General features: G+C 41.3%; 1 long non-coding RNA gene across 1 annotated transcript in view; it reads left to right on the forward strand.

Moving 5' to 3' along the window:
- LOC113459575 (uncharacterized) overlaps positions 1-27,453 on the forward strand; it is a 134,744-nt gene that overhangs the window by 42,533 nt on the left and 64,758 nt on the right. The window contains exon 2 of the long non-coding RNA XR_003380938.2: positions 1,367-1,426. This is a non-coding gene — a long non-coding RNA (uncharacterized LOC113459575). The remainder of the gene's footprint in view (positions 1-1,366; positions 1,427-27,453) is intronic.

Here is a 27,453-nt window from a genome sequence, read left to right on the forward strand (position 1 = left end):
TCTTGTTAGGGGTGTTTTATTAGTCAATAAATCCTTAAAAAGTCTCATAACTAGGAATCTTGTGACATTCTTGAGCCATAAGGTGAAGATGAACTGAACTCCCCCTTCCTGCCTATGTAAAAAATAAAAAAAACCAGCCGCATCTAAAAATAAAAATAAAAAATAAACAGCCGCATCTAAAAACTCAGAAGTCCCATCTCTAACTCAATCAAAATTCCTTTAAAAATCCCCATAGTGATATTTAAGGTTTCTTCAGAATTCATAGGGCCCAAAACATTGAAACTTATTCTTGAAATTTGCAAATGATGCAATGATAGAATATGAACATTTCATCATAAAGAACTGAACAACTGTTGTCATTGAGGAGGGAAACAAATGGGATAAGATTTCTACATTAAATTTTAAGTCACAAGTGTAAGAAGTAGAAATAATTTCTGCCACAAGCAGGAAAATTCTGCATTTGGACATAATGGTGGAACCAGGCCTACCTGTGTTAAGAGTTAACCTGATCACAAATTTCTGGCCATTATTAATTACTGTGGGTAACACCAGCATCAGATATGTCATGTGGAATTTTTGCAGTGGGAAAACACAGGTGGAAATTTGTCTAAATACTGTTCACCATTTTGGCCATGCATGTTTAAGAAGGAAGATTTCCGTCAGGAACATATGCAGGCAGGTGAAGGAGAAGTTTCCTTTTACAAGGGAAGGCAACAATGGCCTATGGAGTCCATTTAAAATCAAATACATCTGACCTTTTCATAACAAATTAAGAAAAGATTCAGGATAGGGAGGAACTATTTATGATAAAGGATAATAAGTATTAAGAGTAATAGGCTGGGAGTAAAATTTTTACCTCTATGATCCTCCATGAAGTCTTCATGAAACCTTTGCTTACCATGGGGCTCTGGCAGGTGAAATACCTTCTGAATTTTCTCTGAGGCTGCTGTGAGGAGTCAGCAGTCTTCTCCATCCACTTCTAGGGTCTAGGCTTGTGGATGGGGTTGTGTCCTTGGAGCCCATTACCCTCTCTACAGACACCCACAAAGGGATTGTCACACATAAAACTGAAAGCAGCACCTGGAAGTGCATTTGGCATTCCAACAGAGAAGTGTTGTTCTTCCAGGCTGATCTGCCAGCTGATCTGCCAGCTGGCACAAGGACAGCAGGGTCTGACCTGGTCACTGGGATGACCTCCAGAACAGCAGCAGAAGTTCTCCTCCCAGAGAGCCATTGCCTGCAGCACTTGCAGGATGAGCAGTAAAGATGGGGGTTAAGGGAAGCAAAACCTCTCTACTGTTAGTCTGTCAATTTTAGCCAATTTACACTCATGAATACAGATTTTTTTTTCCTTCTTGCTTCACAGGTGCACCCCTGCCGCACCAGGCATATTATTCTAGTCTGCTGTGAAAATGTGGCTGCCAGGGTAAGCTGTTACAATTAAATTGTATATCTATATTTTACAAGATCCATAATGCTCATATCTGCAGATATTCATTTATAATTATGTACAGAATTATACACATGTATTTACATTAAAAAATCAGACTAACCAACTGTCCTTTAAATGTTTTGCCGTTGTCCTCTCTTTTCCTTTCTTTCATTCCAAACATCCCTAGGACTCCAAGACAACATTCTTAAAATAAATGTTGGGCCTTTAAGTAAAACTTCTTTTCTGTGAAAGGAAAGGTATTGTGACTCTTACAGCCTTAACACTAATCACTCACTGCTCCTTCCTGGAATATAAACTAACTCTGTTTATTAATCTGAAATAAACAGCAGGAACATCTCTGGCACCATTGAAAAAATGAATGCTGTGCACTTTATTTTAAATGTAGTGAGTGGAAATTTTACTGTTGGTGCTTACTGAACCAGTTCAGGTGAATAATTTAGGCATAAGGATGTAAATTAATTGGTAGGGTTTTTTCTCCTTCTTGAGTTTACTTAATGCATATGGCTTATAAATTTGTATCCAGATATGGAGTGAGATATATTTTGTTTAAACTTGTATTCCAGGCATGTCTGTGGTGGTACCAAGTACCCCGAAATCATCTGGCATCTGTGGGAGTTGCAAGAGTTCAGTGCTGAGCAGAAAATCAGGCTCTTTGTGCTTTGAGAATGCTAATCCATTGTTAGGGTTTCCTTTTAAACTGAAAATAAACACAATGTGTGTTCTGTTAACTTAGACAGGTGCTAGAGCCGACAGCTCGAGGTTTAAGGGCAAGGGTCAAGCAATCAAAAGTGGTCCTCTCTTGCACAGATCATCAAACAGGGAGTGCATCAATGGGCTCAGTGGCCAAGGCTGGAAATTAATCAGCTCAGTCCTTGGTGTTTAGCCATGCTGATTATATACTGGCAAAGTGAGCAGGAGCTGACAGGCCAGGGGAGCTAACGTAATAGGAGCGCGTTCCCAACAAAGGCAGGGAAGAAAGATCAATTTGCAATATTCTTTTCTGTACCCATGCAACAAAGCAGAAACATGAAAGCAGAACATTAAGGGATGCTCCCTATGAACTGGACAAATCAATAAACATCAGTGGTAAGGGGAGAAAAAAAAGTTTCTCGTTCTGTTGTGTACCCTGAGGCCACTTCTGTCTTTGTGAAGTGCTGAGTAGCAGTGGCCTCTGTCATGTTTCCTTTCACCTACATGGTGTCATCTGCTTCAGTCTCAAGGTGAATACTAGTTTGCACAATCAGAGTGAGTGTTTAAGGAAATTATTCCATCTCTTTGGGAAGAGATGGTAGGAAACAACACTCTGAAGAAGCTGCAGTGGCCGCTCAATACACAGAGCTCCATTTCTACATTGGAGCTTGGGGTAGAAACTGGGATTTGGCTCTTGCACCTGGTGAAAGATTTCAATAGTTTCAAAGATTTCAGTTCAGAACACTTGAATAAGTGCCAGCTGCTTTCACAGGGAGAGCCAGATGCAAAATCTGGTTTGATGTATCGGAGTTTACCTTTTCTTGGAAAATGAATTCCCACAATCAATAGTTGGAATAATGTAGGAAACCCAGGGAAAAAATAGAGAGAGATGGATCCAGTTTGTAGACATAAATAATGACTTCTAACAGCATTTGGGAAAGGGAACTACAACTGAAAAGAAAAATGTTTATTGCAGCCACAGCCAAATTCAGTTTGGCCAGTTATTTTATCATAAATATTTGGCTGTGAGAGCCAAGACTGTAAATGAAAGTATTTCCAGCAGTGTTACAGCTTTGCACTGACCACTTTCACCTGTATGTGGAATATCTATTAGATGTACATGCAAAGCTGTTGGTGAAAGAATAGCTTTGTTTTGGCCTCCCACTGGCTTTGGTGGAGTCCTCACTCTCTTGGCACTGTATTTTTAAAAGCAAATTGAGTTGAATGCTAAAGCACACGTTCAAGCTTGTGACTCCTCCCTTTCCAGGGAAGCCTGTGCCCTACATGGTGTGAATAGGCTGTTACTTGCTGGCAGGGAACTAGTGAGGGCTGGGAGACAGGTGGGGACTTGTCAACGTGGGCACAGCCCCCTCCACCCAAGCAGGACAGCAGATCTGGTCTGAGGAGAGCACCTGGGGTGGGATCCAGCACGGGCCCTGGTGAGGGTGATGGCAGTGGCAGCTGCAAAGTACTTTGCTGGTGAGTGACAGTAAATGATGAAACGTTTTCTGGAAGGTCTTTGTGTTTGTCACACAGACTCAGGAAGGTCTTTGTGTTTGTCAGCAATTTTATTAAGTTTGCCTGTTATTTAAGAACAGTTTTCCCCCATTTGCAAATGGGGTAAGTCAGTCTGGCAGATCCAGCCAGCAGGAATTCAGTGTGCGCCCTTTTAGCACAAAGCCCCAAACTCAGCAACTGCTAAAAAACACGGATACCCTCCTGCATGCAGGCTGTTTAATTACAGACCCAAAGCAGGTCACCATCAAGTTATATGTGATGTGAGATGTTGCATGTCATGGCTAAGGCATGGGTGAGGAGACCTTTTTTTGGTTGATTATTTTTTTGGCAGATTTTCAGGGTAAATAACTTGGAAAAAAGTTATGATAAGCCACTAGTGTCTGTCTCTTATCCATGATCAAGAAGTCCAGCAAAGGGGATGTGGGAGCAGGGAGGAGTGGGAACAGTTGCAGAAGCCAAACTTGTGCCTTGGATTAGTGTCTGGTATTAAAGAGTGAAAGAGAGGTGCCTGCTGCTGGTGAAAAGCAAATTGAGGGAGGTTTTGTAGAATACATCATCTTTATGTAAGTGCCAAACTCAAACCTTTGGCATCCTGATAAGCAGGACAAAAGTTTTGTGCTTGCTGTGTCCCCTGAGGGAGCCCTGGGCCGCCTGGGCTTCCTGAGTGTTACTGGGGAGACAGAAGAAATGCTGACCCAGGAAATGGAGTGTCTTGAAAATGATAAGTCAGTAAATGTTGGGAAAGGGGTTCCTGAGAGAGGTGCAAGGGTTGGTGGTGCCCTTTTGTCATGCTGCTGATCTGTTTATCATCAGCAATGCCTCATCACAATGCTCTAGGCCTTGTTAGTGTCCAGAAAGATTTGATCTAAACAAGTTGCTTTTGCACTGTTTGCTGTGCTTTGAGGTTCATGTGGATTTCATACACAGAAAAATCCTTGTTTTTAACCCGGTTTGTATCCCTGCAATGAGATTGCATGAACCTGAGGGTTTTGAAGTAATCAGAGGACTTCTGATGACTTAAACTATTTAAATTTTTCTAATGACAAAGTTTGTTTAAAGAACATTACATTAAGATGTAAGAAATCACACAAAATGAGCACTTCCCAGGAAACAAATCAGCCTAGGGCATCAATTCTGGTTAGAGAACTGAAGTGTGGAATTTGTTATTTGTTTCTCTTGAGCATTCCATTTTGTGCCACCTGACTTGGTGTGTGTGCTGATTATTTTTCTCTGGATAGCATAGAGCCATATTTTTTTGACATTTGTTGAGGGAGAATGTGAAGTGTTCAAAGGTTAGATGATCCAGCTGATATCCCATCTCTGTGAGCAGGAAGCATGCAAGAGGCTTATCGGTAGCAGGACATTTCTGCTAAAGTAATGAGGAATGGAGCAGTTAGGATTTTAAAAAGCATATTGTCATCTTCAAGTTTCTAAGTGTCTGGAATGGAAAGCCAGAGCCATATATACTCTTTTTTAGTGACCTAGTCGCAATGAGAGTGGTAGATATTTTCTGTATTTAAATAAAATAAGCTTTCCTGTTACAGTAGATTCAGAAGTTCTGTTTACCGATTCAACTTGATGAAAGCTGGACAGAAGAAAATAAAAATAACATAATTTTCACTGTTTTAGTTTGGATAAGCAAAAAAGTTTCAAGTCACTTATGAATACAGGTGTTGAAAATCTAATGTGGCCTGGGTGGACTTGAAAATGTCGCCTTGTCTTTTCAAATAATATTGACAAGAAGATCTTGTCTATTGACAAGAACATTTTAGTTGTGCATGTTGTTAAGAATGGAACAGGAGTAATAGCTGATCTCTTTGACCTAACAAAAGTGCTCAGAATTTTTAAACAGATGAATGTTATCAATTGTTTCCACTGTGCAACAGCCACAGCCTAATGAACAATTTATTTTTGACCATCAGGAATACCATCCTTTTGTTATTTAATTTCAATTAAACATTTCTGCATTACACTTTGGAAGTACTATTCCAGTGTTGGCAGATGTCCAAAGGTTTGTAGATATTTTGGCTGTAGTAATGGTGATGATGGAATTGAGACAAAATTTGAGGAAAGGATGTTAGTGACAACAGAGGAAGGAGAGCTTCTGGAAAGAAATGTGAGGAAAGAGACTAAAAGCTAAGGGTCTCTTCTACTGGAGTTCATCATGCTCAGTCCGTCCTTTCTTTCCTGGATTAGCACCCTGCTTAATTTCTGCTGTATTAAGATATGGAAAAGAAATGGTTGCAGGAAGAAATGCCTCAAAGGCACCTGCCTCCACCAAAGGTCAGAGCTGGTGCTGGGCATTCTTAGCCTCTGTATGTGGATGCTGCTCCTCACTTATGTCTGGTGGTCACACTGACAAACTTTGAGATCTGGTTTAAAATTGCTGCCGTTTTTTTCTACTTTTTTTTCCTGTGATGTAGACTTCAAGTGTCCCATGTGTTTTGAAAATTCTATGGAAAATAAACTTCTTTCTGAAGACACCTGATTTTAAGTTGCTGTACCTGTAGGGTTTTTGTGTTGAGTTTTTTGCCTCTCAGAGTTGAAGTTGGATAAATGTTGGTCACTGCATTCTGAGAATGCTGTAACGTTGGCATTTGGCCATCAAGAAATACTTTTTGAGTGTTTTTCTTGAGTCTTCATTCCAGGTCTTCTGAATAAACCAGTGCTGAAAGCTAAAATACCAACAAAACTTGAAAAGCAAACTTGATCTAGCTGATGTTAAATGACAGGCTCTTTCTTTTCCAGATTGTGTTAATTGCTTGTAGTTGATTTTCCTGTATCCTGTCTTTTAAAACTGCTGGTTTTGAGGATTGTTGCAACCGTGTGTCAGCAGAGACCATCAAATCTTGATACTGTTCCAGGCTCTGTCTCTGAAATGCCCAGAACAGACTTTATCTTCACTTGAGCATTCCCTAGAAGTTCTAGTTTTCATAATCCCTTATTTCCTAATGCTTTAGGATGTACTTTGGGTAATAGGTGAGATGTGTCTGCATTCCGTTCCTCTATTCTATTGCAGTAGCTTTTTAAAAGAAAGCTGGTTTGTGGTATGCTAGGCAAACTTTGCATATGATTATACTGGCTCTTCTGACTTCAGGAATGTGAAGGCTCTGGGCAAAATCTGGATGATTTTTCTCTTTGGTTTGTGGTAAGTGAAATTATAATTAAGAGCTTTTTAAAAATAATCAAATTCTTAGAAACAATCATTTTTATTTTGCATGTAAATGAAAACAGACAGAAAGAGAAAGGAGATTTATAGGAAAAACCTTCCGTTATTTTGTTTTGAATTATTTCTTAAAATGAAAAGTTGAATAAAAACTTTTCAGATTTGCAAAATCCAGCATTTTGATACCACAGAAAAGCTAAAAAAACACCAAAACCCCAACCATCCCATTATTTTTTTTCCCCACTGAAAACATAAAGTCAACAGCTTTGCACAATAGTGTTTGAAAAGTTGCATTTTTTTTCAGTGGGTTCTGGAATCTGGTATTTGGTTTTCTTGGGACTGCTCTGTGGTATTGCTCCTTTTGCCCTGATTATTCTGATCTCTGCCTTTGGAAATTGCTCAGAGCTAATAGTTACTTTTCCTGTCACTATTGCCAGACCTTATCAGTCCTGCTAGCTGGCTGCTTATCACTGAAATAAGCAAAAGTTTGCTCTGTCATCTACTAACTGCCAAATGTCATTCACAAGCAATTTTTTCTACTGCAAGATGGACATGAAACACCTGCTAATTTCAGGCCTGTTGGTAAATCCCTCTGGAGTCTTCACAGGAGGCTGCACACAGGCTGTTCCTTTGGTCACCATTCAAAACTTGGAAGGAGAGATTTTGAACCATCAGCAACAATTGGCATGCTAATTGCCATGCTACTTTAAAAACAGTCTGCTTTTACTTTTTAAAAGCATGCCAACCTAGCATCTTCATTGCTTAATACAAAATTATTTTTTATGATATTTTGTGAGCGTTTTCAAAAGCTGATGTTGATTTCCCTGAAATCAGCTGCATCCACACTCAGTTGCCCAGCTTATGGGACTGCAAAGACAACCTCATTTTCCAGGATCTCTGTGGATCCCTCTCTGAAGCTCATCCCTGTTATAATGTCTTACACTGTGTTTTAAAATAATTTTGTATTAAGCAATGAAGATGCTAGGTTGGCATGCTTTTAAAAAAATAAAAACAGACTGTTTTTAAAGAAGCATGGCAATTACCATGCCAATTGTTGCTGATGGTTCAAAATCTCTCCTTCCAAGTTTCAGATTTTTGCCTGTTGTTAATCCTCCTGCTGAGACTACAGTGGTTATCTGCTCTGATTCACTGGTACAACCAATATCTGTGAACTCTCTGAGGACATTCTTGGCAGCTGCAGGACATAATTACCACATTTGAGAATATTTTTTAGGCATTTGGATCTATGGCTGGCTTTTCAGATTGCTCCCCAGCTAACGAACCCGTTACTGGTTTGACACAGTTGACAGCTGGCTGTGCTGGTGGCTAAAGAACTGCCTCTGGGGCTGTCTCAGAATCAGGTTAATGATGGGCTAGATAAGTTCCCTGCATTTCCTATACCTCATTTACCTGGAATTGTGCTCTTTACTAGGCTTTTCCACGATGACAACAGACCTCACCAAACTGCCATATTTACAGAATGGTACAGCTATTCTGCTGGGCCAGATTTGGGCTTATTTAGTGGGTTTGTCTTTTGTTTGTTTGTTTGAAGTAGAGACAACAGGAGCAAAAAAATCTCTGCTCTGAAAATGCACGGTTTTAATAAAGGGAAGGGCTGTCAAACATCCATTTTGGGCTGGACTCATACTTGTTAACTGTCTGAGCATCCCTTTTCTCTTTCAAGTTATTATGATCCACAAAGGAGTGTTTGTACTCCAGTGTGCTTTTGGTTTTCTTGCTTCCTCCCTGCAGGGCTTCTGGAGACCATGACTAATGATGGATTTGTGAAGCTTCCATGTAGATCCCATGTCTGTAAGTGCCTCACACATGGAAGTTTAATAGCTATTTTTCTTGTGATACTTCATTTGTGGTCAGCTGTGCAAGGTGAAGAGCAAACATAATGTTGATATGTGGTGCTGATATTTTAAACAGAGCCACAGGAAAATAATTATTATATTTGGGGAGGACAGCACTAAAGGGATCTTTTTTTCCCTTAAAGCTTTTCCTTCTCCCTGAGATGGTTGAAATAGTTAAGTCATTTTAAAAACAAATTCCCATCCTCCCTGATTTAAGATCTATTCCTGTAGTATGTATTGAGTGGGGGAGATACTGTAGCATTTTTTATGAGGAGATAAAATATTGGCTTAATGATAATTTGGCAAAATTTCAAGATATCTGAGAAGACTTCCTGGAAATTAAAAACAACTCAAATGTAAGAGAAAATTAAGATACTGACCCCAAGTACAAAAGGGGAAGAGCTCAGACATCCATTCTATCCCACTCCTTGATTTATTCTTTTCTCTTCTCTTCTCTTCTCTTCTCTTCTCTTCTCTTCTCTTCTCTTCTCTTCTCTTCTCTTCTCTTCTCTTCTCTTCTCTTCTCTTCTCTTCTCTTCTCTTCTCTTCTCTTCTCTTCTCTTCTCTTCTCTTCTCTCCTCTCCTCTCCTCTCCTCTCCTCTCCTCTCCTCTCCTCTCCTCTCCTCTCCTCTCCTCTCCTCTCCTCTCCTCTCCTCTCCTCTCCTCTCCTCTCCTCTCCTCTCCTCTCCTCTCCTCTCCTCTCCTCTCCTCTCCTCTCCTCTCCTCTCCTCTCCTCTCCTCTCCTCTCCTCTCCTCTCCTCTCCTCTCCTCTCCTCTCCTCTCCTCTCCTCTCCTCTCCTCTCCTCTCCTCTCCTCTCCTCTCCTCTCCTCTCCTCTCCTCTCCTCTCCTCTCCTCTCCTCTCCTCTCCTCTCCTCTCCTCTCCTCTCCTCTCCTCTCCTCTCCTCTCCTCTCCTCTCCTCTCCTCTCCTCTCCTCTCCTCTCCTCTCCTCTCCTCTCCTCTCCTCTCCTCTCCTCTCCTCTCCTCTCCTCTCCTCTCCTCTCCTCTCCTCTCCTCTCCTCTCCTCTCCTCTCCTCTCCTCTCCTCTCCTCTCCTCTCCTCTCCTCTCCTCTCCTCTCCTCTCCTCTCCTCTCCTCTCCTCTCCTCTCCTCTCCTCTCCTCTCCTCTCCTCTCCTCTCCTCTCCTCCTCTCTCCTCCTCTCTCCTCCTCTCTCCTCTCCTCTCCTCCTCTCTCCTCTCCTCTTCTCTCCTCTCTCCTCTCTCCTCTCTCCTCTTCTTTTTTTTAAATCCCTTTTGCTAATTATCTCCCCTTAACCCTGACTGCTCTCATTACAGGATGGAGGGATAGTTTGGTATAAATTTGCTCTTACAATAGGTGCATGTTTTTAATTTTCCAGGTGTTTTGTTTCTTGATGATAGTGAAAATTTTTGTGAAGGTTTCCAAATGGAGCAAATGTATCTGAGAACAAGCCCCCTTTCTGCTTGTGGTGTGAAGGCTCAGGAGAGAGACAGTTTCTCTGAGAAAATTAAATTCTTCTCTGTACTTCAGTCATTTGCACCATTTTTCTACAGCAAAATGTGTAAATATCTGGAGGTGTGCAGGATGTCATAGAGACTATTTTGGTCTTCCTAATGCTGCTGCCTGTGTATGGATCATCTGAGTAGACTTCTCCATGCTATTCCCTCTTAAGGATCTGAGCTGATCCTCCTTGACATTCTTAAATGAATACTTTATTTTTGGGATCTGTATGAGTTTTTTTACTCAGTTAGAAAATACAGAATCTGACTCACTAGACCTCTTGTAGCATAAGGAATAATTCCTTTTTATCTATGGAGCTCCTGACCTCACTGCTGGGAAAAGTGGAAGGTGGAGTAATTGGAGACAAGTTTCTTGTCTCCAGTTTTCAGGAGGGTGGAAAGAGATTTGGACATCTGAACATGCAGAGCCAGACTCACCACTGACGTGTTTCATTTAATCACATCAGCCAGATAGTGATAATGTTTGATTCCTGCACAGCAGACATTCCATGAGAACTGCCTGTGCAGAGCCTGAGCATCTGATTTTAATCCATTGTATGATTTAGCCTTTTAGAAAATTGCTGCTTTTTAACATCTCAATCCTGTTCTCCTCCCCATAATTCTGGGGAAGGCTGGACTGGGAAGGAGCATATGACACAGAAGCTTGGGAAAGCTGAGAAAACAAGGGAAGGAATATCAAGATATAAGAATCAGAGTAACATTTGGAGGTGGTGTTGAAATGTGTGTTTGGAGAAGTTTCTAGCCTTTATAGCTACAGGACACTCTGGATGTCACCCAAATGCAATGGATGCTGGAGTCTGCAGTCAGCCTCAAACAGCAGCTGTTGGGAATGTGCCCCACTGCATTGGTTTTAGCTCTGAAATCCACTGTTGCTCATCCAAGTGATTTGCTGTGGTATGGAGCACAGAGAGGGTTCATGGGCTATGCTTGGAGCCTATGGTTTTGTCTTGGGGAAGGCAGCTGGTCCTATGAAAAGCCCTGGAAATGCTGGTGCCTGCAGGTCAGAGCCATAGACATCAGCCTGAGGTCTACTGCTGCCATCAGTAAATCCCACAGATGTCAGCAGCTCAAAGGCTGATGGAGTCCAGCCTTTTGGAGCAGCCATTCACAGCACTGACCCTGGTCCCTGATAAAAGTCATTACTGACTTTTAGTGTTTATTTATTTATTTATTTATTTATTTATTTATTTCCATGCTAAACCCTTAAAAGCACAGTTTCAGGCCTTGCACTCTGACCTGTTGTTACTTGCTGTTCTCATTCTTAGCCTCTTAGTTCATGTTCTGCCTGTCATCTGTGTGCTCCAGAACCTCTTTTGGAAACTGCTGTAATTACCTCACAGAGCTGTGGAGTTGGTTTCTTGTCCAAGCTCAAGTTGTGAAAATTTTTTTTTTTAAGAAGCAAATTACAGAAACCTATTAGAGAGACTCTTAGTCCTCCCGCTTCTTCATTTCTCTGTCTTTGCACTGGATATTTTGTTTTCTTTCATGACTTGCCTTTTAAAACATATTAGTGCCTGCTTAGGGTATGTCTGTCTACTACTCTGGCTTGAAGAACAGAGGTCACTGAGATGAAGAGGATGTTGCATTTTGACAGCAAAATGCTTCAGGACAGGATGTTCTGGATAAGCCAGCTGTGTCTGCTCCAAGATTTGAGCTCTTTGGAGCAAGTCAGTGATAGAATAATGTTAGTGAAAATATTTAGGAATAAACTGGCTTTGGTCCAAGCCAGTCGAACTGTAAAGCAAAGTTCAGAAAATCTTTGCTAGAACTGGGCAAGAAAGGTAAGATTTCATGGAGCATCTCCTCTGATATCTGGGCATTAGCTTTGTGCCCACCAGCTGCTTGGAAAGACGCCAAGAACTGGTTGCATCCAACACTGTTGTTGGCATCACCAAGATCTATGCAGAGGCTGTTGGAGTGCTTCTTCCAGTAAATGCCCCTTACTCTACTTAAATTCAGGGATAAACTGAGCTGATGGTTCAGCTGTCAAAATAAGCCACCTAGCCTAGAGTTTGTGCTTGATTTCTTGCCACCAGCCCATCTTTAGGTTCATAAGGTCTCTAAAGTCTTGGGAACTATTCCTCCCTTTAAAACAAGGATACCAGCATGGCCAGCCTCAAAAAGATAAGTTAGTCTACATTATCATTGTATTCTTATGTTTGCACCGAACTGAAAAAAGAGGTGAGCTGAGGAAGAGGAGGAAATTCTGAAGACATTAGTGCTATTTCGAGGTCTGGTTGGCTGTTTTTTTGTGAATTGGCAAGGTCTTTGAAATTTTGGATAATCTCTAAAAATGTGTCAGTTACATAAAAAAATCTTGTTTGTGGGATTAAAGTAATTAAGTGATTAGTAATCAAGGAATTAAATAACCCTGAGATTTCAAAAACTCTTTGAGGAGACTATGATGTTTCTTGGTGTATTTTGTTTGTTATAGTCCTGTTTTGCAGAGTGTAGGTCAAATATTAGTTGTGCCTGTTTAGGCATGAACCTTGGGTGGGGGACAGAGGGCTTGTCCTTGGTGTGCTGAGCATGTTCCCTGTAAGTGTTGGCGGGTCTCTGTGCCCGTGTTTCACATGATGTGCTTCCTTTTGCAACTCTCAATCCTTTTAAGGCTCTTCTCTCATTTAGTAGCAGGGGTAAATCATTCAAATGTTCTTTTCCTGCCCTTCTACTGCAAAAGGACAATTTCTTTCAAAAGCAGAAAGGCTCAACTTCCTTGACCTGAGGAATCCAGCTGATGTGTCAGGGAACCTCAAATGCCTGGCAGCTACTGAAAATCTAGCTTTGTGTTTGTGTTGTTGGCTCTGAGCTGTGGGTCTCCTGAGAGCTGCTGTGCTCACCGTGCTGGGGATGCGAGCAGGCCATTCCCAAAAGGTGAATAGAACAACTTCTCTCCTTGAAAAGGGCTGGGGAGGTGTGGCCATGTACAGCTTTACAGATCTGAGCATCACCTGCTGATGCTCTTTAATTAGAAGGGAAAAGAATGTGACTGGGTTGTTTGTTTCTTTTATTAGTTGCAGCACTGTAGAAACTCGAGGCAACTGTCAAGGATTCCATCAGAGGGCAAACGACAGTAGGGAAAAAAGCTAGAAGAAGGAGGTAGGATTTTCTCACTAGACTCCCTATGAATTATATTCTTGACAGGAATGTGCATTACGCATACATGCAGCATAGGTTTGCATCCAGAAATTCACACTAGGGACTTAAGATTTCAAAGACTTTGGACATTTATCTGTTGTAAATGTAATTGTATCTAGAAGTAAATAAGACTCTGCAATTTATAGGCACTTTAATCTTGCACTATTTATGGACACAGGATTGCTTAGAATAATGCTGCCTTATTTTATACTGATGGTGTTGTATTTTCACCACTGTAGTAAGGGTTATTTCAGCTGTGAACCTTTATCAGAGTCTGTGAGTTTCTAGAGGGTTATAAACTGGCTTGTGTTGTCTCTGAAGAAACATGAACTCTCAAGCTTGGAAGAACATAGTTAAAAATTTAAGATCCATCAGTGTACCAAATATTTATGCTTATGGATAAATATAGAGGATTCTTTCCAAACATGGGTGGGTGTGCTTGTATGAATGTTCTGAAGAGAGAGTTAAAATTAACAGCGGTTTGTCTGATTCTGTTGTTTGTTATGAAAGGAGAGAGAGGGTGCACTCAGAACTAAACAGAAATACTTCTAAATTCAGAGAAAGTTGCCGTTAATAGACCCAAACCCCTTCCTTCTTCTGGGAACTGATCCATACACAGTGCTATTCTCTCTCACCAGGGCAAGGTGGATGTTATTGCCCAGCTGGGCTAATTTTTGGCAGGCTGTTAGACTGCAGGAGAGCACCCACAGGTGCAATATTTTAGTAAGAAAGAGGTTTTAAATTTCTAGCAGAGAAATGGGCTGGTAGCAGCGATGTTAACACAAGACACAATGTACCTCCTTTCTAATTCTAATATGCTGGCTTTTAATCAGCAGTGCTTTGACGTCTGCTGCTGAATAACAGTGAAAAAAGAGAGTTGCAGAATCAGGGCCCAAGTTTCTTAGCTATTGTATCTTGGAACAAAGGAGACACGTCAGGTCACTTCAGAGTAAACAGTGGGGTTGGAAAGTGAGGTGAAATGGAGAAAATGTTTTGGATCTTCATCAACCCACAGAAAAATTTCAGCTGTTGAGTCAGCAGTAGAGATATTTGTACCTAACTTTAGCCCTTTTATCCTTCCTGCCGTGCTGGCTCAGCTGCATTTGGATGTACCACAGAGGTTTTTCTCAAATGTAAGGTTTTTGCAAGTCTCTCAGATTTTTCTGTACTTTTTGCAAGTCTCTCAGATTTGTCTGTACTTTCTGCTATTGCTGCCTCTCATTCCCTTAAACAATAAGCTTCCCTACCCCACAATGCATATACATATGTGTGTATCTATGTATCTACACCACCTCCCTATGTGCAAAGACAGTTTTCACAGTCTGGTGTACTGGTGTCTAGGCAGGTCAATTTATAATTGTCTCAAAGTGCTTACTCCTGCATACAGGAACATTGTTTATCTGCTGCTTGGTGACAGTCAGAGATTCTTCTGAAGCATCATAGAAAATCTAATAAATTACTTCAAATTTTATCCTTACTGGAAGAATGTACATTGATCAGTGTGAGGAGTCAACACATCCCTGTCAGCAAGTAACAGCCTCTGGGAAGTAATTTTTTAAGCTAAAGAGGTGAACAAGCCCTGTAAATTGTGATCCGTAAACAGCAAAATTCTCCTGTACTTCAATATCAACAAGGATACCATCAATTCTCCTGCTGTTCATTTTTACCATCTCTATTATTCTGTGTTGTGCTATCCTTGCCTGAGATGGTGGTAGTTCATTGTGTCAGATATTCTTGCTTTTCAGTAAAAGTAAATAGATTTTTGATTTAGAATAATTTATGTTTAGCAATAGAAGGGAGTGTTTTATTTTCCTCTTCTCATTGGTTTCAGTTTGTTAAGGCATTTGCAGTTGAAGAAGAACTTTGTCCTCTCTCTTCACATGCTCCTGCCTGTTCAGGCACTTGAGTTCCTTCTCATTTGAAATAGCTTCATTTAAAAAAAAAAAAAAAAAAAAAAAAGGTCTTAAAGGCTAATAATCCCCCAAATTACAATTATCAGTATTTATCAAAGTAAAACATGGTGTCATGCTGCATTTGATACAAAAACATCCAGCTTGAATATTCTATTAGACAGGTCCTGTGAAGTTAAAAAGAGGACTGGGTTGAGTTATCTCACCATGGGAGGAAAAAGGCATGCACAATCAGATATTTAACACTCCTTTGCAATTATGGGAATTTTTATTCTCTCCCTGGTAGGGAACATAGCATTTTACTGCAGTGTTTCAAGTTTGCCTCCAATGGTATCTGATAGAAGTGCTTTTATCCCCTGAAGATACAGTACAAAATACAAATCATCATTGGTTTTATCTCAGCTGGAGCTGCCTATTTTCTAAATGAGTTTACTCTGTGCTACTGCCCATCAGGCACATTTTTCATCCTTCATCCCCACTCTTTTACTATAGCTGGGTTTAAGTCCTTTCTTCTGTCCTTTGTTCCTTCAGCTCAGCGAAGTAAACAGCAGGATTGATCTTACACTGCATTTTGGTATTGTTCCAACTGCTCATCAATAGACATGGGCTGGGAATGCACTGACTGGAAAAGAAGGGCAAGATTGAAATTCACTTTTTGTTCTTTGTGCCTTTTAGTGTGCAGCGGAATGTCCCTAATCTGAAAGCTGCTACACTGACTGCCTATCAACATGCAAATTAATCATCAAGTGACGAGTCCCATATTCGCTCAAAGTAAAAGTCTTTAAAGGTATCTATGAAAAAAAAAAAAAAAAAGGCGAGGGGAGAAGTAAAAAAGCCTTTTTTTTGTTTATTTGTTTTTCTGATGCGGTTGCTGGTGACTGGTATGGGGAGCATTATGGCTTTTGAATCTCCTCCCTTGTTTAGTCACAAGCTTAATGCTTTGGAAGCATCTAGGTAGAGAGGGGAATCTTTTGGTATCCTCATAAGCAAGACAACTTAAACTAAAGATTACTTGTAGTTAGCAGCAAAGCAAAGGAGGGATTCCAAATAAAAACAATATGATGACTGCAAATTATTTGTACCTCCTTTCCCGAGGAAAGGCAGTAGAAATAAACTTACAAATGCTGAATGTCATCATTTCTCATTTTTTTAGCACATAGTGTTTCCACTTGTAACTTTTCCCTGGGGTCTTGAAGGATTATAATTGAATTTGGGGCTGTAGCAAGAATATACAGTACTACTGTGTTTTAATATCCATCGACTTTTATATGGCAGTTTGATAAAATGTTTGAATGCGGGAAAAATGTAGGTATTTTTTATGGAAGACTAAACAGCTGGCAGAGAATAACTGAGGGCTGGAAAAGAGCTGGCTTACATGTTTGAGAGCTGTTCTAGTGTGCTTATCCGGCTGTTGAAGAGCAGTATTTCAGACGAGGTTTCACTCTCCATCATTGTTGGACTGATATGCCTATAAATACATTGCACAAGAAATGGCACCAACCTGTGTCCCTAACTGAAGTACTTTAATTAATTATCACAGCACTGAATGTATTTCATCTTCCTGTTCTTACTAGTTCTTCAGGACTTCATCCTTGCCTGGGTGATTAGAGTCCCAACCACAGAGCTGTACATATTCTGCAATCTTGAAAACTTTATTTATTTATCTGTCTTGCCCACTATATGATCTGAATATCTATCTGCATCTTAGAAAAAGAAAGGAGGAAGAAATAAGAAAGGATTGCATACCAGTCTCACACCAGAGACCTACCCACATCCAAAGTTGCTCATAATTTTTGTGTTAGCTTACATTTCTTTCAGCCTTCTTGTTCTGCACCCAGGGGTAAAGTATCCTTTGCTATGTAGATAGGGTTGTAATTTTCATTCTTTCTTGGAGGCAAAAATGCTTCCTCCTTGTCTATCTCTGGAGGAATCTTTCAGAAAAGGGGAAAGGAAAAAAGAGAGAGAGAATAACAGAATGTTTTATGTTGAGCTGGGTCTGAGCTGTGAAGTATATGTAACAGTCCCAAACCTCCCACATTCTGGGGGCTGAACGCTCTGCTTTGTGCCAGGGTGCCTGGTTTCTTATGGGGGCAGTGTGATATGAGATGGAAGTATGAGCAGGGAGGCCAAACCCGGGAGAGGAATTAAAGTTCCAGCCTGGACATGGGTGTGAAGGAAGGTGTGTGTGTGTGTCCCCACAATAATCTGTTAAAGGCTCTGCCTGCAAGCTCTGAACTCACCTTTGGCTTCCCAGTGTTGTCTGGCTTTGCTGTGTCCCCCTGCTGCATGGAAGCAGCTGGGTGCACAAGTAGATTTACACCTGGGCAGCAGGAGGAATTGTTCTCATAATTAACCTACCTTGGCACCAACTGGGAGTGACTTCCAAGCCAGGCTGCAAGGATTGGGGCTCTGCCTCAGCACTCACTGTGGGGGCAGACTGGGCTGAGGAAGAGAAAATCTGAACACACTGAGCAGAGTCTCTCTGTGGTTTTGGGTCCAAAAGAATTAGTGCCTTTTAAAAATAGAAAACAGATTTCCTCTTACTCAAGAAAAGAACAAAGGCTCCTGAAGATTTCCATGGGAACAAATTCTAGTATTTTTAATTTGTAAAGCAGTGGCATGTTACGCCTTTGTACAATTTTAAGGGTCTTTGGAGTTTTTTTGTTTGTTGTTTTTCTTAGGTGAAGGGGAGTGACCATCTTTCTCTGACCTACTGCTGGCTCAAACCAGCAAACTTTGCACAAAGTTTGTGAAGTGTCTGTTTTTAGCTGGAAGTGGCTATCTCCCTCCTCCCTATCCCACTACTGTCCTTTGGCTGGGATGTAGCTGAGCCAGGATCCCAGCCTCCTTCCCAACTGTCAGCAGGTCCATATGCAATGAGGAGAGCTCCTGCCCCTACCTGGATGTGTGGGCACCCTGTCACAATGGAACTGCATCCCAGCTCCACCTGATGCAGTGCCTCACTGCCAGAGGGCACCTGGCTGCTGCCCAGGGCAGCTGGAACTCTTCTAGCTGGAAGTCCTTTCTGTGCCAGACACCAGGCTCTTGACTCTCAGTAGGAAAGGGGCTGGGGGACTCTGTTTGCTAGCAGCCAAGCCAGGTAATATCTGTCCAGACACAAACACAGGCAGGTGCTGATTTTCTTCTTGGGGGGGTTTCAGGCAAAGCTTTGGTTGCAGGAGCATGTCTGTAAACTGCTGACATGCAGTGATGTAACCAAGACCTGCATCTAGGCTTGTTGGAGTCCAGCAGTGCTTGTAGTCAGACCTGAAGTTTGAAATGGGCCTTGATCAAGGCTCTGACTAGTCCCTCCCAGCAAGGATGTGCTCTCCGCTGAGAGAAAGCTTATTCAACAAGGTTGGCAGGACAACAGAGTGTTGACATGCCCATTAAAATTAGTGAGATGTCCTTCCCTCTGCTTCTGCTGCTGGCCTGATCCTTGTGAGCTGTCTTTGTCAGGAGCACCATAGGGATAGGCTAATCAGTGCTGCATATTAAGAAGGATGTCACATAAAGCAAGAAATCTTACGAGGTCATTGCCTATGCACTCCTTTGCTTTCTTTTAAGCATACAGCATCATGGTCTAGGAATGGTACTTCCCAGTTTAGTGCTCCCACTGAGAATCTTCAAATCATGAGCCTCTTGCTCCCTCCTATTTAACTTCCCTCTACAGTGGGATGGAAAGGAGAATTGGAGGCTCAAAAGCTCATATATTGAGATAAGAACAATTTATTGGAAACAACAATGAGATAAGAAAATAAATAGCAACAGTAATAATGACAGAGGGTACAAGAAAGAGGTGAACAATTGCCAAGGAAACCCTCTGACAGCAGACAACACCCAACTGCTCCCTCTCAATGCTATGCCAACTGGAAGAGGCCCCTTCTCCCTGGAAGAGACTCCCTTTCCCTCAGCCCTGGCAGTGACATGAGGTGGTATAGAAAAATTTCTGGGTCCTGGCCATACCTGGCTTACCCTCTCCAGGTTACTGCAAAAATTAACCCTGTCCTGGCTGGAAACAGGACAATATGTAAGACTAGGAGAGAGGCATTATTAACCCATACCCAGATAGGAGCGGTAGGACAGTTGCTGTCTGCCACTCTTTCCTAAACATTTAAGTGAGATGATGGCTTGTGGTACCCAGCCTCAGTGCTCTGTTGGGATATATGCTTTCCTAAACAACTGCAGGCATTTTTCACTTGTGCAGGGTCCCTGTTTCTGTAACCTCTGAATTTTGTGCATGCAGTGGCATGGAGCTTCCTGGCTTCTCTCCGAGGTGCATTAACCCAGGAGTGCTCTCAGTCGTTACAGCTCAGCATGAGGGTATTGATCGCTGCTGCCTGTCCCCAAGCCAGCGTGGATGAAAGCAGGTTGAAGAGGGCAGTGCTCTTGTGAACCAGCCTGGGTGACATTCTGCCTCTGTGACATCAAGCTTGTCCTGTAAGAAGTGGTCCTCTGCTCTTTTATGTTATTTTGTAGCACGTTGCCATGCTAGTTTTATGCATGAAACACTGACTAAGGTACCCCTTGTCATGTTCCCTTCTCTGTGTGATTGACTGTGTGCTAAAGTACTGTCACAGAAATGTGTGTGTATTTATGTGTACATGTACCCATATAGGGGTGTGTCATCCTGGCTTGCATAAGAGCTGGCTTCCTGCAGGCTTCTGTACTGGTCATGTGATTTTCCTTTTGCAATATTACTGATGGGTAGGATCTTTTTCTCCTCTTATCTGCATATGCTGCCTATCCCTTTTCTGGGGGAATTGGGCAGTGGTGGTGGGGGTTCAGCATCTTTGGATATAAGATCAGAAAGGGAATCCTCCTCTGTTGCTGACTTGCTGAAGCTAGTCACATGCTGAGCCAGTGAGTTTTGCTCTTCACCTTGGCTGACTTCAGAGGTCAGTAACTTGGGGCCAGATGATTGCCTGGGATGTCACATGCTGTTCCTGTACCTTGTGGAAAATTTAATTTTAATGTTGAAACATTTCATTGATAGTAGCACACCTTGTTTTCAGTTAAACAGGATGCTTTTACTGAAAAGAAAGAGCAGGGCTTTTTAAAGCAATGCAGCTTTTTCTTTGACTTTTAGGAAGTGCCCTCTGTGCAGGCTCAGTATTTGTAGAGCAGGTTGGCCTGTACATGGATGCAGGAGCTAAGGTGCTAATGGAATCAGGTGGAGTTTCATGCGGGTTCCCTGTGTCACTTGGCCCAGCTGGTCTTTAAGGGATGTTTTGGAAGACCTTGCAGCAAGGGAGAATGATAACTATGCTTAGACAGCATGGGCAGGTAAGCCTACTGTCTACAGTTTAGGTGTAGGTGGGAGATTTCCAGCAGAATAATGCTGGGGCCAGACAGTCTGCTGACATCAAAATGTTTCTGCAAAAATGGGCCTTTTTATTACAATCTCCCAGAGCTATGAGCACTGTGAGGCCTTCTTGGTTTTTCTGCCTGGTCTTATATCAGTGTCAGGCTGCATTGGTAGAGTTCAGAGTGGGAGCTGAGCTGCCCTGAGAGCTTGGATAGCCACTGCTATCCAAAGCCTCTGCTTTTAACTGATGTTTTTAAAAATGTGAGGGTTTTCTTTTTGCATGTATGTGGGTTTCTTTGCTTTTTTTGAGGGGGTTTTGTTTTGTTTTTAAATTTTTTTTTTCCCCAGATCATTAGAGAAGGAGAATCTTACAGCTCAACACAACTTAAAGCTGAAGAAATCTAGACAGATCCTCTGACTTCTCTCTTCCATATTGGTTTGAAATGTTTGGTTATATTTGACTTCTTCTCATTGAAGTCATTCCTGGAGATGGCACAAGTAGCCTTAAATGTTACCAGATCAGCCATATAAAGGTCACTGTCTTCTACAGCCTGGCACCTTTTCTGAGCCTCTAAGGCTCCCATTTGTGCTGGAGCTTTCCAGTGTATCTGGGATGAGATGGTCTCCAGCCCCAGCCCAACCTACAGCCCCACAGGTGAGGGACAAGGATTCAGCTATCGTGGTCTGCAGCAATGAATTTAAAAACCAGACAAAATCTTTTGGCAAAACTAATTTTCTTCTGAAAGTGTTCCCCATTACACTTACCGCCCTCGTTTTTATAATGGAATGCACACAACAGTACGCATATTGACTTATGTTTTCAGTCAATATCAAGATTTATTGTCCCCTGAGTTAAATGAATCACAATATTGACCTCATTGTAAGCCAATACCAGCTTAATGTATTTTTTTAGAGTATTTTGTATTCATTTTTAGTAATAGGGCCCATACAGTAGTCTATAATATTCATTTGTATTCTCCCTCTTGCTCTTTCCCCTTTCTTTTTTATTTCCTTGTCTGTGTCTGTTGATGGCTATCACAGCAGTAGACACTGGATTCATTTAATGAATGAGAAATAAAGATGTCCAATAGCTGGTGTATCTCCATTATAGAGATAGAATGAGTCATTTCCACAATCAGCTAGCCTTTAGCTTGGGCCAGGAAAAACAAGGTGCAGTGCCTCTAGCAGGCACTGATATAGAAACAATAGCCAAGTGTTGCTTGTATCTTACCACTTCTTTCTTTCCTTCTTTTTCTTTTTTTTCCTTTCTTTTTTTTTTTTTTCCTTTCTTTTTTTTTTTTTTTCCCTTTTGTTTCTGCATTTAAATTTTCCACAGGAGGGGAAAAACCCAGTATTTCTTTAATATTGAATTCCATTTATCTCCATAAATTGGTTATGGTATACAATCTAAAGGACTCAGCTGTTTTTAAAATAGGTTTATTCCTTTTCCTTTAAGATTATTTCAGATTATTTCCACACAGTATAGGCGAGTTATAAGAAGACTCATTTTGCAGACTTCAGTGAGAGCTGCACATTTGCAGTGCATCGTTTCAGATGTGGAATGTTGAACAAAGAAATTAAATTTATATGTATCACCTAAATTATTTCAGATTCATGGTTCAGCAAAGAGTTCAGATCCTAATCAAATATGTAGTTTGCATGGGCACTACACCTTTTCTCAATAATAATATGGCAGTTCTATTTACAATGCTTGACTAGATTTTGCAATAATGCTTTTACTGAAATTTACCTTTTGTTTTTCTGCTGCAGTCTTGGCTGCCCTTAAGATATGTGCACTCTTAGAGCAAAGATAATGATTGCAAGTAACTTTTCTTGAGAGAAAGGGTGAGAGAGAGTGAAATCAGGGCTCCTGTTAAATATTCCTACCTCTCAGACTTTTCCAGTGACTACTACATGCTGATATATGGGCAAGTAGATCTGTATTCTGTGTGAAAAGGAACAGTTTGAATATCAAGGTCATGAGAAATTATCTAAAAAGCTGCTTTTCTAGAATTGCTCTAGCTATCACCTCATCAACATCCACTGCCTATACTGCAGCACGAAGGAGAAAAACATCAGTAGAAGATGTAGGGGTAGAAGAAGAGAAATAATCATTATTGGAGCTGAGCCCAGGGTGGGAAAAGGTGAAGGAGCATTCTTCTTTCATGTGCTGGTCCTGGCCAAGAAAGGAGGAAGCCTTGAAATACCTTTTTCTTCTTTTTGCTTTTCCCCATTTTGGTTTTTTTTCCAGTGGACTGCAGTTTCCCCACTTGTCCCTGAGCGGAGCCTGACTCTGTGACAATCTGGGTGACTGTCCCAGTTGTGGGTGACTGTCCAGTGGAATAGCAGCAGCCCCACTGAATTAGGACTGAGCTAGAGCTCGCCACAAAAGGCTGCACTTGAGTCTTGTCTGAGCTTAACTGAAACACAGTGTATGTTCTAGGGTTGAGATTTTCAGAAAGCAATGGAGAAGCATCAGTTTCCTTATTGCTGAGGTATTGCCACTGGTGGATGCAGGCATAGGATTTTTCCTGTGTCCCGACATAAAACACCTGCAGAGCTGGGCATGCAAACACTCCAACCTGTGTGAGCAAAGCAGTCACGTGTGTTCCCCTGAGCAACATTTCTCTGATGGGCAATGTGGATTTGCAGATGTGCCCCCTGAAGAAAGCCCAGCTGGAGTCCCTCCAGGGCCTTTGAAGGAGACCCAGATTTCTGCTTAGACAACATTCACAGGAGCTCCTTCACAGCTTCTCTGTTAGCATCATCTCAGCTCACTGTCTGCTTGAGTTTTCGAGTTTCTTTCTTACTTTATTTTTTTCTTTTCTTCCCAGAAACCTTCACTGCTCATGCAGCCTCAGGAATGTCAGGACTCAGAAGGAAATTTTAAAAATCTAATTATAAACTTGTATTTATATTTTCACCCTGCAGTTTTCAAGGTGGTGCCTGGAGCCTCCTTAGGGTAGGGAATATTGGTAGGGTAGTGAGAGTGTGTGTGTGTGTGTGTCTGTCTGTCTCTGTGTGCTCTTGGGCGAGGAGATCTGGGGTGCTGAGAAACATCAGGCAACAGGAGAATTACTTGGGGTTTTGCTTTTCTGCACTGAGGGTTGCTATCTTGTGCTGAATGGTTCTGTGCTGAACTCAGATGTCAAATTCTGTAACTGATGTTTTGTTTGGCTCTTTTTTATTATTTTGGTTATTTTTTTGATGACAAAGGAAAAATTCCTGCTTTGAAAACAGCATTGTGCCTTATCTTGGTCCATTATTCAGAATAGGTTTAAGTTCTCCTGTTCAGTGATTTCCACTGGTGTTACACACCTCCAAACATGCTTCATGCCCTGATGGTGGTGGTTGTATATATATTTTTTTAAAGATCTGTGATTTTGTTTGTTATTTGGAACATGCTCTCTGTGTGCATCTGAAGATCTGAAAAAAAAGGACCAAATAGTTTCCTAGTACAGGAGTTTCTCTCTTCTCCAGTCCTTGTTAGGAGGAAGTGGGAAACCCAGAGGGGAAAACAGTCACTCTCAAAGCAGTTTAACATTCCTCTTAGACTTTTACCACTTTAACTTTCTCTTTTTTTTTCTCGTCTAAAATTATTATTCTGATATTGTTGGTGCTGTAAGATCACTGCTTCTGGGGAATTTTGATGCTGAAAATAGGTGGCTAGGGAATACATGAGAAACTGTTATTTGTAAGGTTAACTTCCTGCTGGAAAAATCTTGCCATCTTGCCATTCCAGTGTCTTTTCTGCTTGAAGAGCTCCAGCTCCCTGGGCAGCTACCCTTTCTTTGGCATGCATTCTTATCTGGAAACAGGTAATCCAGAAAATAGCCAAAGGATGATGTTTTACCCTCTAAATCCTTCCCCTCTTCTGGAAATACAGCTTCCTTTCTCCTTGGTTGAGTGAGTAAAAATGGAGAGAAGAAGTAGATACAATTGAGATATGAAGTTCCTCTGTTTCTAATGTTTTTGGGTTTTTTTTCGGGGGAGACAGAAACCACAAACTCAAAGTCCCCAGAAATAAGGAAAGGGAACAGAGGAATTACATAGGAAGGGAAAAAGGAATTGCTTGGAGATGACTGCCCCACTTATGTGTTGAGGGTGAGATGCCAGCTGTGTAAATCTTTTTGGCAGAACTTCCTGATTTCAGAGGTAGAAAGGAATTCTCCCTCTCCCTCACAGCTTGAAAACTGCAAGGTGAAAATATAAATACAAGTTTATAATTAGATTTAAAAAATTTCCTTCTGAGTCCTGACATTCCTGAGGCTGCGTGAGCAGTGAAGGGTTTCTGGGAAGGAAAGAAAAAACCAAAGTGAGTGAGCAACTCGAATACTCAAGCAGATAGTGAGCTGAGATGATGCTAACAGAGAAGCTGTGAAGGAGCACACGAGAGAGGGCACAGAGAATTGGGTTTGTGTATCCTACAGCAAAGAGAGTAGATCTCTGTTAGCTGTACATAATTGGGACAGGAAGGCAATTAGGCACCAGAAAAGGCAAAATGCTGGGCTTGTAAATGCAGTTTTCTGTCCAGAGGTGCGTCTTTGAAAAATCCCTGGCTTGTTCAAACTTTGATGTCATCAATCAGATATTAGCACCAGGTAATTAAATGATAAAATAGAAAGAGAAAGTCCAATGAAAGCCTTCTTTTTCTTAATGAGGATGAACTTAACATTCTCAGAAGCTGTTTTCAGGGAGAAGAATTACATTTGATGTCTGGTCAATAGTGCATTTGCTTATTAATAGAGTGAATGATTTAAAATTAAACAAATGACTATTCAGATATTTATTAGTAGGCATGATAATGGCTGTAGTACCAATACAGTGCTTAATTTATTTTAATACTAACTTTCTCATACTTTGTAATGCTTCCTGGTAAATGTTGCTCTACTGGGAGAGGGAAGAGCAAAAGAAGTAAAGTGGTTACAGCCCCATCCTTTTTATACATTGCCTGCTCAGACAGACACAAAATGCCCCCCCTTTTTTTTTACATTTTTTTTGTACTAATCGCCATCCATGTATTGGGGGGAAAATCCTGATTTTTAATATGAAGAAGGGATTTGTAGAGAGGAAACTAATAGAAGGCAAAACCAGCCAAAACCATCAGTTCTTCTAGGAGTGGGATTCCTCAGAATAAAAACACTCTGTGGTTTTGGGGATTGCTGAACTGAAGTGAGTTCAAAAAGGCAAATACCAGTCTCCCACGGGCTGAGTTAAGCTTTGGGGGGTTAATGTGCAGCTGATGGCAAGCTGAGAGGGGAGGGGGCCCAGGGTGCTGGGCAATGATTCGAGGGCATACAAAGCTCTTTGCAGTGTTGGGATCCTTGAACAGCGCTGGCTCATCCCTGCCTGGCTGGCATTGGAGGTTTGCTGGAAACAAATGCTCAGGAAGCACTCGGGAGGGTCCTGTGCAGCAGAGGTAGGAGTGCAAGGCAGCAGAAGTAATACGAAGGAGTTAAGTGGAAAGCTTTTCAGTGGAGATGCCGGGCTGAGCGGAACTGTGATACAAGATGTGAGCCTGTTAGAGGAGATAATGCCACGGGAGCTGGGTCGTGCAAAAAAGCATCATTCTCTCTTTTGCCCTGACCACGCTGAGTCCTGGCTCCCCTCGGCGCCTCTGCTGTGACGTTCAGAAGCCCCAGGATGGGCTTTCCCCCCCTGCAGGATCTGACCGACCCTTACAGCAAGCACCGTGGAAGGAGTTAAGGATGCGAGTTCAGCCTGAAGCTCGGTTTCCTGGCTTATGTTGGTTGTTGCCAAAATCTTAATGTTGTTTTAATGCATTTTTGTGTTCATGAATCCATTTTCCAGAGCTGCCGATTGCACACACTAACCCTTTTTATGTGACTAAAAGCCAGCTGTAGTATCCTTGAAGAATCAAATGCTCTCATAGCTCTGGAAATTGCTCTGGGTGTGCATGCATGTTTATTTGTGCGTCAGCTCTTTTAATCTTTCTACTGAAAACCTAATATACTGTAACTGGGACATTTTCAAAAAAGAGAACACTTCAAAACAATTCTAAATATAAATTAAATCCATTTCCAAATGGCTTGTTAAAAAATGCAGATGGTTTATATTTATTATATAATTTTTTTATTTTATCACCTTGCAAAATTTTACAGCATAGAATCTTATTTAACACGAAGGCATTTTAAGCAGCAATATTAGACAGCTGTATGTGCGTCATGCTAAGAGATTTTTACAGGTTATTAAAGTTGGTTCTGATGTAACCTGGTGTTTTGAGCAGCATAGATTAGGCATTTTCGAATTTTGTAATTTTAAGTAGGTGTGCCTTTTTTTTTTCCCCTCCCAAAATAGCCTTTTAGTCCTTGATTCCAATTGTTCTCAAGGTGTAAGGAAATTCAGGCCAGACTGATTGAGAAACTGCTCTCTGAGCTTATATGAATAACAAAGAGTGGCCCAGATATTATCTCAGCTGAAATTAGGGGTAATTATACTCTATAGCAAATTATATACATAGTTAAAATAAATAACAAAGCACAGTGTTCATATTCTGGTGATTAATTCTTTTCCCCCTAAGTTCTGTTTGCCTTTACAATTTTTCCATTGCAATCAACATGAGAATATTGCTGGATAGCAGCAGCACCTGAATAAGTGCCAGCCTGATTTGTTGTTTTTTTTTCCCTTCTCAGCCTCCAACAGGCACAAGCAGGTTTAATGTTAACTCGACTCAACTCCAGCTCCTCTGCTGGTTCTCACACCCTCCAGGTCAGAGCTAAATCCCCTATTAATTAAACAGAAATTATATCCAAAATAAATCACTTGGCGCAAGAAACCCACGGTGGAATTTTTTGAAAGATGTTTGCAATAATTAAACATTCTGTGACTGGTGACATTTTAAATAACTCTTAAAATACCAACCTGTGTTGATATTTAAAATAGGCTCTTCAGTGGA

Source organism: Zonotrichia albicollis, chromosome 3, assembly GCF_047830755.1.
Source record: "Zonotrichia albicollis isolate bZonAlb1 chromosome 3, bZonAlb1.hap1, whole genome shotgun sequence".
NCBI classification, from domain to species: domain Eukaryota; kingdom Metazoa; phylum Chordata; class Aves; order Passeriformes; family Passerellidae; genus Zonotrichia; species Zonotrichia albicollis.